Source organism: Lissotriton helveticus, chromosome 6 (genome assembly GCF_964261635.1).
Source record: "Lissotriton helveticus chromosome 6, aLisHel1.1, whole genome shotgun sequence".
Taxonomy (NCBI): Eukaryota; Metazoa; Chordata; class Amphibia; order Caudata; family Salamandridae; genus Lissotriton; species Lissotriton helveticus.
In genome coordinates this window covers 1,273,031,618-1,273,044,218 of record NC_136067.1, presented here as the reverse complement: position 1 = coordinate 1,273,044,218, position 12,601 = coordinate 1,273,031,618, and the positions used below count along the sequence as shown (strand labels likewise).

General features: G+C 44.4%; 1 protein-coding gene across 3 annotated transcripts in view; it reads right to left on the bottom strand.

Annotated features, from left to right (window-relative positions):
• Positions 1–12,601, bottom strand: part of HIVEP2 (HIVEP zinc finger 2) — a 523,606-nt gene that overhangs the window by 45,624 nt on the left and 465,381 nt on the right. The window lies entirely within an intron of this gene.

Here is a 12,601-nt window from a genome sequence, read left to right as displayed (position 1 = left end):
TCGATGCGGTGCATTTTCCCGCTGTGTGCTGGAAAATGCAAAAAACTGCGTTACATGACGAGCTCAGCTCGTCATCAGCATACGAGCGCCGTAGCTGATGACGAGCTGAGCTCGTCATCAGCATCGAAGGGGTTAATGCTTAACTCAACCTTGGGTCTGTAATGGGGTGTGTGCAGCACACGGATGTACATGCACCTGAGAGATGCTACAGTGCAGAAGGAATAGCACGAGCAGCTGTGTGTGCGTGTGAGGGTGTATGTATGCCTGAAAGATGGTACAGTGCAGAAGGAATAGCACGAGCAGCTGTGTGTGCGTGTGAGGGTGTATGTATGCCTGAAAGATGGTACAGTGCAGAAGGAATAGCACGAGCAGCTGTGTGTGCGTGTGAGGGTGTATGTATGCCTGAAAGATGGTACAGTGCAGAAGGAATAGCACGAGCAGCTGTGTGTGCGTGTGAGGGTGTATGTATGCCTGAAAGATGGTACAGTGCAGGAGGGATTGATGGGAGCAGTTGCATATGCAAAAATAGAGGTATGTGTACCTGAGAGATGGTACAGTGCAGGAGGACAGTGCGAGCAATTGCATGTGTACGCTAGGATGTGCATGTGCCCGCTGGAAAGTACAGCACTTAGGAGATAGCCACACACCGAAGGGGGCTGTCACCTTGTTCATGTCGCCTGTGACCCCCATATGCCAGGTGGGAGCTGCAATGAAGAAAAAAGAGCTGTTGCCCTGTTTGTGCTGCAGGGACCCTAAATGCATGTCAGGAGGAGGGCTGTCACCCTGGCACCATATATAGTGAAGAAAACACCATGGGCCATGACCTGTGGAAGGCGGGAGCAACAACCTCAACTCCCCAGTCTGGGAGTAATGAAGAGGTACCCCAGACAGCAGGAGAGACTTACCACATTTTATGAGTACCCAGGATGGCAACTGCTGCACCCGCAGCTTCTGGTCACCTGGACAGCACGGGGAGGCTGAGGGATATCTGGGGACTCTGAACCACCACTCTGCGAGAGCAGGTAAAACGGACAAGCAGGCAGCCGGGCCCTGGGTGAACTTGCTCTGAATTAACACGCACCAGCGTGGGCACCCAAGGCTCTTGCTAAAGAGCCCTATTGAACTTCTGAGACTTGAATGCATTAGCAGCTTAGCTTGGATGTTTCCAAATGTAAATGGGAAATAACCATCAGCCATAAACGGGGAAGGTGGGCTGAAAAGCTGACCTGGGTAACACTAGTGAGCTTGCCTCAAAAAGTCTATGCATATGGTTTACAGTGTGTTGCACTGTCCTTTGTGATCTTAGTTAAATACTCATTTTTACAAAAAATTAATTATTTGTCTGGACAATAATTTATTGGGGTTGGTAGATGGATTTTGTGTTGTGCATCTGTGCTCACTTTAGACCTAGCTCCTGCCCTTGAAACCCTGGACTGCTCGACCCGTGCTAGTGCTGAGAGTCAAATGATGAAGAGGTACTTGGGCCAGCACAGGGACCTCAGGAGTAAAAGCCCTCAACCACCACAGCTGTGGCCCAGTAATTCCTGCTTGCCCCGTGGCCCTCTGAACAGGGTTCTAACATCCATGAATTGAGTGTCTTGGCTTAGCCACTGGCCAAGGACTAATTTTTTAAAAAATGCAGCAGGTTTTATTCAATTTCCATCTGACTAAGGAACACAAATTCTCCTAACTCAGTTAGCAGCCGAGCTGAGGGGATAGCAGACACCACAGGTACTGCATGAGTGGAGTTATGAAAAGCCGTGACTGCAATCCATACTAGAACAACTTGCACTGACCAAGGTGTGACGTGGGACTAGAGCCTATTCCTCCCAGGCTCTGACTGCATGTGCAGCTTATGCTGTGCTGAGGAGGTTTTTATTTTTCGCCACCCTGAGCTTAGGAGATTCCCTGGACTGTAGAGGAAATCATGTTGGAAGGGTTGACCATCTGCTAGTGAAAGGGGGGCTGAGGAGGAGGAAACCCCTTCCCCTGGAGACATTTGCAAGTCTGTCTGCTGGTGGGCCTGTTTCTTTCCAGCAGACCCTTGCAGAAATCCCATCTAATGAAGAACTTCTTGTTTGGGATTGTTTTTGGATACTGCAGGTTTCCACCACGGTCAGAGGCAGCAGTTCCGCTTATTCACAGCTCCCTAGCCACATCGTCTGACTTTGATGGGTCGTGCTCCATATGTTTGTTCTGCTCATCAGTGGTTTACTTGTCTAGGTGTGATGTGTTGAACCGAGAGCTACCATGAGCGTTGCTCAGTCCTGGAAGGGCCAAGCTTCAGCTAAAGACTGTGAGTACCTTCAGCACACCCCAACATCGGTTAGCAAGAGTCCCATTAATGAGAGGACTATTCTCACTTTTTCCACTTTGAGGTGTGGCAATTTGGGCCAATTTCTAGGACTAGGCCTGTTAACTGCAATCCGGCAAAGTAGATGTTTTATGGAAAGTATTGTTTATGTATAGCCGATCAAATATACAACTAACAAACTTTTTCCGGTTACTCCCCATAGGTAGTCTAATGAATGTTTAGGGTGATTGACACAGGAGTGGACGTTTTTACAGGTTACCTGGCGTTATTCATTATGTCAGGGTCTTATTTTAATTTTAGAAGTTCCCGCATCATACTGCTGCCCACTTGCCTGCTCCTTTCACACTCAGGCCTGTGTTTGTCTGCCTTAGTGTGGGTAGCCCCACTGAAGCAAACGTCCCACAAGGCACCAGGTCATCGATTATACAGCACCAGGAACAATCTTTGGAGTTTTCCCCCACAGCCCTCCATAGACCATCAATGCCCAGGTGGGGTGAGTCATGGAGGGGTGTCGGTTATCCAATAGGTGACCTTCAGCGCCTTGAGACCCTCACGAGTGAGTAGCCGCGCTTTACAAATTCCTGATTGATTGATTGAATTGCCAGCACATCACGCCAACCTCTGCCACAAATATGGGTAATAGACATCACCCGCGTGTTTGGTCACATTTTCAGCATGGCGAGTCCGGCGTCAGTTGCACTTCTGCAACGTAAGTGACACGCTTTCCAATTGTTTTGCGGGTATATAAACATGCTTCCTTCCCTATGCATAGCTTAGGTCTAAAAGAAGGAGCTCGCCCAGTAGCCCTAGGAACGAGGGCAATGTATTGAGTAGAGAACGTGGTTCCCTTTGGACATAATAGCCTGTTGAGTGTGTAGTTCTCTACAGTATGTACATCTTGTTTGGAAAACGGATGCAGTATTAGTTCAAATAAAACAAAAGGAACAAGTCCCAAAAAATAGTTCAGCAATCTATAGAACAAGTAAATCTGTTTAAGCAATGTGTGTTCACATAAATGTCAAGCAGTAATTCTTTTTTTTTTTTTTTTTTTTTTTCTTTTTTTTTTTTTTTCTTTTCTTTTTTTTTTTTTTTTGTCCTCATTAGCCATAAAGTCGATCCAACTATGCTCTTAGCCTCTCAGACACGAGGACCGTCCCCCCCATAGCACCAAGGAGCCCAATGCTGAGCCCCAGGTGCCCAGAGAGCCGGCCCCCATGCTTCCAGCAGAGCTTGAATAGACGTACTCCCTTCAGACCAGTTCGGCCAGATGTCCTGTTGCTGTACGATACCACCCTTTTGGACAGAGAGATTTTAGGCCTAATCATCGGACCCGGGGAAAAAAAAAAAAAAAAAAAAAAAAAAAACCCCGGGTAGGCTAACTATCCCTCCTCCAATCGATCAAAAGGTGCCAAAATGTAAGAGATCGAGGGCTGCATGTTCTCATTAAGTCCATCTTTGAGGTTGCGTATAATGAAGACAGCCACTCTGCATGCGTTGGGGGATTTATGTTAATCCAGTTTTTACAGATCTCTCTTCTAGCCAGTAAGATGGCATAAAACAGAAAATCTCTCTCTGATCCCTTGATGTTATGATTTAATCCGAAGATGACCAAAGACCATGACCACGGGATAGTGACACTAAGAATAGATTCGAGTGTTGTACTAACTTCATGCCAAAAGGTGGCAATACTCGGACAGTCACAGAACATATGCAGGTCTGACGCTGCCGGTAAGGAACATTTACTACAGCACTTCCCTGTTTGGAATTTCGACAACCGTTTAGGAGAGTAATATGCTCTATGAAGTGTGAAGAAATGATTGCGCCTCAGCCATGCTGGCTTGACGATTTTATAGAGGAGGATAAAAGATTCCTCCCAAATATCTCCCCTATCTGGTTCTCCCTCAGCACCCCAAAGTTTTTCCGGGAGGTTAAAGTCTCGCTCTCCATCCTCTATAATATGCCAATAGAAGAGCGCAACTTCTTTTTTCCCCGCCGGTCTATCCACTAGGATATTCTCGAGAGGGCTTTCCTGTCCCATCATTCCTTTCTTCTTAATTTGAGTTCGAATCCAACTTCCTATTTGTAGATATACTATCCAGGAGAGTGGTGATGTTACTTTAAGCTTGAAGATATCCCAGCCCAAGATTGTTCCTTCCATCAGCAGATCCCCCCACTTTGTGATCCCTGCGTCCAGCAGGATTCTTTTGACTGTGTTGGCTTCCTGTGGTGCTAGTCCAGGTAGGTCCCAAATTGGGGCGTGTTCGGATAAGTGTCCTATCCCGATCTTAGATTTTATTTGGAACCATTCTTTTAAGCTACTCAATAGTGTCTTTAGTCTAATTTTTTTTAAAAACTTCTGGTGGCCGAACTTGAAGAGAAAACCATTCACTGGAAGGTCCGAACCCAATAACATTGCCTTGTACATAAGCCCATTTGCATTTTCCCAGGGGAGCTTAAGTAACATCCTAGAGTGGGTCAGATGAAATGCCCAGGCATAATATTCTAGGTCTGGCAAAGCGAGCCCCCCTTTTTCTCTTCTCCTTCTCAGCTTTTTCCAAGCTAATCTGCTGGATTTATATCCCCAAATGAATGAGTTAATGTTTTGCTGGCATTTTGCAAGCTGCTTGGTGTCAAAAATTAATGGAATGGAATTAAAAATAAAAGTGAATTTCGGGAGAATACTCATTTTTATCAGGCTAGTTCTCCCATAAATGTTGAGCTGGAGAAAAGACCAGGCTTTCATAAGAATTTGGGATTCTCGGGAAATACGGGCTAAGTTGTTTTGAGCCAAGTGATCCAGATCTTTAGTTATTGTGATGCCAAGGTACCTCATTGAGGATTTTGTCGGAAGTTGAGAATTGTGAATGTTCCAGACCATAATTTCGGTTTTTCCTGCGTTGATTTCGTAACCAGAGAATTTCCCAAAATTTTCCGCTTTCTTTATAATGATGGGAAATGCCAATGTAGGATCAGTTGTGTATATGAGAATGTCATCGGCATAGAGGCCAATCTTCTTTTCCCAGCCCGAAAAATTAAAATGTGGGATGTTGGTATCCTCCCTAATGGATTGTGCAAACGGTTCTACATATAAATTAAAGAGAAGGGGGGACAGAGGGCAACCCTGTCTTGTTCCTCGGCTGATTTTAAAAGGAACTGTTCGTGTACCGTTTATTAGTAGAGATGCTCTGGGGTTGCTATATAGTAAGCCTATAGTCCTACAAAATTTGGGTCCCAAGTGAAATTTGGTCATTATTAAATTTAAGTATGCCCAATTTACCCTATCGAACGCTTTAGTGGCGTCGAGGGTCATGATAGCCAGGGGTAGGCCGAAGGTTGAGGCAATATCCGAGGCTCCCACCAAATCATAGGTTAAATCAGCCAATTGCCGACCTCTGATAAACCCCTTTTGATCAGGGTGGATGATCGAACCAATCTCGCTTCCCAATCTCGCAGCCAAAATTGAAGTAAAAATCTTGTAATCATTATTGAGAAGCGAGATTGGGCGATATGATCCACATTCGGCTGGGTCCTTGCCAGTTTTTAATATTAGAGCTATATTGGCTTCCCCCCAGGAGCTTGGTGGTGTCTGCCCTCTGATCATTATGTCATTAAAAAGATTTGTAAGGACAGGGGTAAGGGTGGAATTGAGTGTCCTATATAATTCCCCAGGGAGGCCATCTGGTCCCGCGGCTTTGCCCTGTGATAATTGCTTAATGGTGTTATAGACTTCTAATTCAGTGATCTCCTTATCTATATTCTCTGTTTGGGAACTTTCCAGTTCCGGGAGGATTATATTATTCAGCCATTCGTTCCTTTCATCATCATTGACATTCAAATCCTCTGTGTATATGTTCTGGAAGAACTCCCTAAAAGCTTCTCCTATGGCTGTGGTTGTTGACCTACTGTTAGCTTCCCCAGTGACCCTCACTTCTTTAATACAATTTCTTGATTGGTCCGCTTTAATTTTCCAGGCCAACAGTTTTCCTGCAGATTCCCCATATTCAAAGTGTGCAAGTTTACTTGCCTGCCATCTTTTATTAATTCTCTCCTGCAATAGTGTGTCTAGCTTGGCTTTTAATTCGACTTTCTCCTCTTGATTATCTGAGGGGAGCTGTTCTAGTGATTCTAAAAGAATTAATTCTTGCTCTATATTTCTTATTCCTTCTTCGTATTTCTTTCTCCTGTATGAGGCCCTCCCTGTAATGCACCCCCTGATGAAGGCCTTCCAAGCCTCCCATACTATAACCACGGAGGTAGAACCTAAGTTTTGGTCTAGGAAGGAAGCTGTTTCCTGCGTCAGATACTCTTTCTCCTCCTCCTCCAGTAGAATTGTACGGTCGAAAGACCAAGAATGGTGGGTAGGTTTCTGATCTAATTTTACAGAGAAAAAGATGGCAGAGTGGTCTGACAAGTGTAGAGGGAGGTATGTTATACTTTTAACCAGGTCTTTGATAGATCGACTAAATAGAGCATAATCAATTCGTGATTTATGTCTGTATTTATAGTTGTGGTAAGAGACTCCCAAAACCTTGCCGGACCTTTGTCTCCATAGATCTATTAGGCCAAGGTTCGACATACATCTGAGCAATGTATCCCTCATATTACTATGAACGACCGCTCTAGAAGTGGGAGATTTGTCTAGCTTTGGATCTAGGACAAGATTAAAGTCTCCCACCCATATTATGGGATCGGAACAAGTAATCAAGTGGTTCTGCAGGATGTTTAAGTAAGAAGGGTCGTCCTGGTTAGGTCCGTAATAGCTGACGATGGTAACATCCTTCGAATGTAATTGAGCTTTAACTATCAGCCACCTACTGCTTAAATCTGTTTCCCAGCTCGTGATCTGGGCCCTTGCCGCTTTTTTGAAAATTATGGCTATACCACGAATGCTAGTGTTGTGATCTGTAGTTATAAATATGTCAACCCATTTGAGCTTCTTAAGTATGTCTGTAATCTCTTGTTTGTTCAAGTGCGTTTCCTGGATCGCAATGATCTGCGCGGGTGAGTCCCGTAGGTACTGTAAAATTCTATTTCTTCTAGCCCTGACACGCAGACCATTTACGTTCCAGGATAAAAATTTGATGTCCGACATTAATATATAGGGGAGTTGCCCTCCCCTCTCCTCTGATACTTTTTTTTGCAAAAATGCCTGATGTTAATTGTAACTCTTACTATTTTGACCAAGCAGCCGCTTTGAAATACTGATGGATCTATATCCTTTATGATTTTAAAATTCGGTTTATGAGGACTTTTATATTTTGCCTTCCCACCCCCCCCTCCCCTGGAAAACCCCCCCCAACTTACTCTGGCTTGATGTGTTGCCAGCTTGTCGTCTCTGGCGTTTTCCTGCTCCATGCCCTATTATCTATATTATTGGTCACTATGTTTAAGATGAAGGCAGTAATGACTCATAAAGCCCTATTTTAGATCTTTTGTAAGGTGATTATACTATTAAAGATGCTTAGGTGGCCAAGGGTAATTTAGAGCTGTAGTGTGGGAGCTAGAAGTAAGACCCAGTACGCTTTTACCCCCAGACTATTGAGGATAAGTATGCTAGGAGTATAAGTTCTGTGTGAGATTCCATGTTTAATAAACTTGTACTTAATTGTCTCGTCCTAATGTTTAGTTTTCTTATGTTTTTAATAACGAAACTATATATATATTATATTCCTCATTTTTCCTTATTTCTTTTTTTTTTTTTTTTTTTTTTCCCTTTTTCCTTTCCTTTCTTTTTCCTTCCCCTTTTCCTTTTTCCCTTCCACATCCCCACCTTTTTATCCCTTTTTTTTTTTTTTTTTTTTTTTTTCCCCCTTTTTTTTTTTTTTTTTTTTTTCCTTTTTCTTTCCTCCTTCCATCCTATCATTTTTTCTTTTCTTTTTTTTTTTTTTTTCCATTTATCCTTCACCTTTTTATTTCCCTTCTTCCCACTTTTTTTTCCTCCTTTTTCCTTCCTTTTCCTTCCCTATTTCCCCTTCATGAGTTTTTATTCATTTTCCTATTATTTCCTATTCTTAACCTATTTTTTTTTTTTCTTTTTTTTTTACTCTTCTTATTTTTTTCCTTTTCCTTTACCCCCCTTTCTTAACTCATTGAACAGATTGCTCTATTATTTATTTAATTATTTATTATTCACCCCCTGTTCCGGAGGATTCGCGTGTTCGCTAATAGTCACAAGTAACTCATCAGCTTCAAAGGGAGACTTGACATTGTACATTTTATTATTGTACATTACCCTTAGAAAGGCGGGGAATCTCATTTGGACAGTAGCTCCTAAGCTTCTGAATTTATCCATCCGTTGACCTAGTTCCCACTGTCTATCCAGTGTAGTTTTAGACAAATCCGATCTCACTTCAAAAGAGAAATCTAGGGTTTTCAAGGTCTTAGCTTTCAAGGCTAAAGTCAAAATCCTTTCTTTCAGGGAGTATGTTAAGAAATTTACCAGTATCTTCCTTGGTTTATCTCTACCTTGTTTAAGGCGGAACGGATCTCGGTGTACCCTTTGAATGTCTGTTTCTATCTCAGACAAAGGTTCATCCATATTTAGAGAGTCCTTTAATATAGTTGCGACAAAGTTCTTTAGATCTCCTCCTTCTTTTCCCTCCGGTATTTTAAGAAGCCTTAAGTTGTTTCTTCTGGAGAAATTTTCTAGAGACTCAACCCTCTCTTTGACTGTATTGCCTTCTCTTCTTAGTGACTGAATCTTTCCCTCGGCAAGCTCCAGTTTTGCCTTGAGTTCTTCAACACTGTTCTCTAATCCCCCAGTTCTTAGTGAGAGACCATCCACCTTGGACTCCAAATTTTCACACATTGTCCGGATCTCTGCTTGAGTGAGTCTGGACTCCTCAAAACATCTCTTTGATTCCTCAAATCCGTTTCTGATCTCTTTCCTCATACTGAGAAGTATGGCTTGAATGGTATCGCCACTGCCGTTATCTTCGCAACCCCCGCTGCATTGATCCAAGTCATTTGTGTTACTTCCCGCTGCTACAGTGGGGGTTTGCTGATCTGGAGGAGAGGTTGCGGTTGCGTCTGCTGGATCCCCCATCTCTATGCCCCCGGCTAACTCTCCTTCACCTACCAGTTTCCCTTCCTTATCTCCCAGATTAGCAAGTATAGCTATGGGAGGTGTAGGAGATATAACGGTGGTTATATGTGTAGCCTCTTCCACTAATGAGAGTGCAGTCTGGGTACAAGGAGGTTTTTGAGCCTCCTGATTTATATTTAAGATCTGGGGTAGGACCTTAAAATAAGACTTCAGTGAGGGTGTGATTCGGGAACTTTTACTAGTTTTTGTTTTGGAGCCCCCCTTAATCAGAGTGGCCTTATGTGGCAGCTCTTTTGGGGCGATATACCGCAGCTGATGTTCCTTACCCCTCTTCGCTGACCTTAAGACAGGGGGGTTAAACGTATCAGTTGCGGCCTCGTAGCTAAACTCAAACTCAGAATCTTTGAGGGGCTCCCCCGCTGGGCTTTTTTCAGTTCCCTGTGCTTGGGCTGTCTCACTAGCACTTGAAGCAACCACTAATTCCTTGTTTTTATTGCTACCCTTTCCCTTCCCCCTTGCTTTCCGCTTCCCCAGGGTTCTAACGGAAGTTATATGCGTATTCTCCTTCACAAACTGGCTAGAGGTAGAGGTAGAGGTAGAGGTTTTTTGTGCGTTGAATCTAAAGAATTCAGATGCAGGGCCTGGATTCTGCAAGGAATTATATCCCTGTGTGTCTGCGAGGTTCTGACTGCAAACAGGCTGTAACTCACCTCCCAGAGCGGATAACACCCTCTCCCTTTGCTGGTCCCCCTTACCACCCCAAGTGGCTATTGCAGCTTTTTTTGTTGATATGCTGCGCACCGCTGCCCTCCTGCTTCTTCGGAGCTCCACAGCTGCGTCCCCCCAGCGGTAAGGTGCGGGAAGAAAGGGCTCCCCCCAACACATTGGCAGTTCTATTCAGTCTTGTTTTTTAATGCAGCACTGATACTGTTCTCCGTGTATATGAGGCGTCTCAACTCAGGCAGTATGGCTAACTTTATTAGATTTCTTAGATTTTATTAGATTTATTTATTTTATTTTTTTTTTCTCCCCTCTCAATAGGAGTGTCTGCCCCTCTTTCAATTTTTGATTTTCAACAGACTTGTCCCTGCTGACCTGGTCTAAGGGCCAAGATCTCCCCTGTCAGAGCGCCCCTGCAGCTCAACCGGCTGCAGCACACCCCAAACACAGCTCAGATTTCCTGGAACTTGGGACCGGAAAACTCCACTCGCTTCTCCCCTTTCCCTCTCACCTCCTCAGTCAAAAAACCCCCGGAGCCCGCTCCAAACCTCTAGATGAGCAGTCCTAGTGAAATCTGTCTGCACCGTTCTCGATCTCGATCTCCTGCAGGTCAGGTCAGTGATCCGCCGCTCCCAAGCTCCCCGCGCCGCTCTCAATCACCGCAGGTCAGCCGCCCGCAGCTGCGCCTTCTCCCTTTCACTTCCCTTGTTACGGAGCCAACGGAGCCTGCTGCAGTGGAGCCTGTTACAACACCCGCTCAAATACCGAACGTACTGGTAAGGTTCCGAGATCTTCTTCCTCTGCTTCCTCTGCTTGCACACACAAAAGGCCAATGACCAATGCTACTAACGCATAACGCTCGGAGCTTTCGCCAAAGACGAGCGCACCGCTCTAACTAGCGGCCGCCATGTTTTCCTCCTCCCTCCGATATTGTCAAGCAGTAATTCTGTCAAATAATTCTGACAATGCGTGATCTGAGTACAAAAAAAGTTTTTAAAAAACTACACAGTCCTCGTTATGCATTATAAGTGCCAGTGGCGTAACGAAAAGTGAGGGGGCCTCCCTGCACGGTACTTAGGATTCAATGTGGTGAAAGTGAATTCTGACACAAGAAAATGACTACGGATAATAAAGTCTATGAGGAGAAATGACAATAGCTATTTTCACCAGCCTTGATGGCTCCGTGGCAAGCCCAGTCCAAATGGTATAGCATGTCGACATTTCAACCCGCTAAGAAGAACCTGATAGGGTCAGGTCAAGACTGGTATCGGGGGCAAATGGGAAGCAACCCCGTGGGGTCAAAGATTTGGCACTGCTAAGTAGCCCTTGGGAAGGAAGGCAAGCTGCAGCCCAGTGCTCAGGGCAGATTTTGACTGGTATCCACCCTGACGTCCACTGTGAATTAAATGGGGTTGAAAAGGTACAACCAAGCCTAGGAAGTCGCAGAGCCAACTGAAACACACAAACTACCGGTTGCAGGAATTTCGACTGATCAGTGGTGCAAGTGTGGAAGAGGGAAGGAAGCTGGCGGTACTGCTGTCACAATGGGTGGTGAAACGCCCGGGAACACATGCAACCTGGTCCCTCGGCCATCCTCCTAGAGATATTTCAGTCCCAAACGGCTCTCAATGCTGCAAAATCATGATACATGATGTTAAGCCATCCAGAGTGATTTAAGATGGACTCTTATTTGATCACTGGGTTGAAGCTTGCCTTCCTCCACAAGGGCTACTTACCAGCCCGAAACAATTATACAATTACCACACATTAATCACACAGTATAAAGTAGTATTTCAGTTTAACTTAGAGAGTTCTGAAGAAATGGTTTATAGACTGCTGGTTCAGTTCTAGAACCAGCAAGAGTTTGTGGTGACAGCTGTGATGCAGTTAGTACAGCACAAACAGGTTCTATGCTCAGTAAAGTCCACTTTCAGACACTGTGCACTTTGCATTCTCCTGAAGCATATCATCAAGAGCAGGAGCATGATTACATTTTACTAGGGAGAAATGGAGAACATTTAGCCCAAAGTGTGGAATCCAACAACAAGAAATACTACAAATGTCTCCCATATTTATTTGAGAGAAGCTATTTCAAAAGTGTTTGAGGGCACAGGGTCAATGCTATAGAACCTCTTATATGTAACCACCTCCTTTACATGTACACGTGTTCATTGGTTCAGTAACATTTGAAGTCCTTTTACACACAGATAATTGGTGTGAACAGTGCACCATGGTGTTGGCTACATACAGTTTTTATAAGGGAATGTGTGGTGACTGCCCAGCATGCAACCAAACTGAATAGCTTATTTAATCGCATAAAAGACAGTGGGGCTATTTATCACGTAAAGAATTATATTAGATCGACATTTTGGATTTGTCAGGGAATCAAATTGAACTCAGAAGCGCAGTAGTTTGCTCCTGAGCAACAAAAGGGTTGACATAACTTTGTTTTTGTTACATGAGAGGCACCCCGACCCCCACCCACCCCTCACCCGCTTCTGTTAACACAGCTACAGGTAATG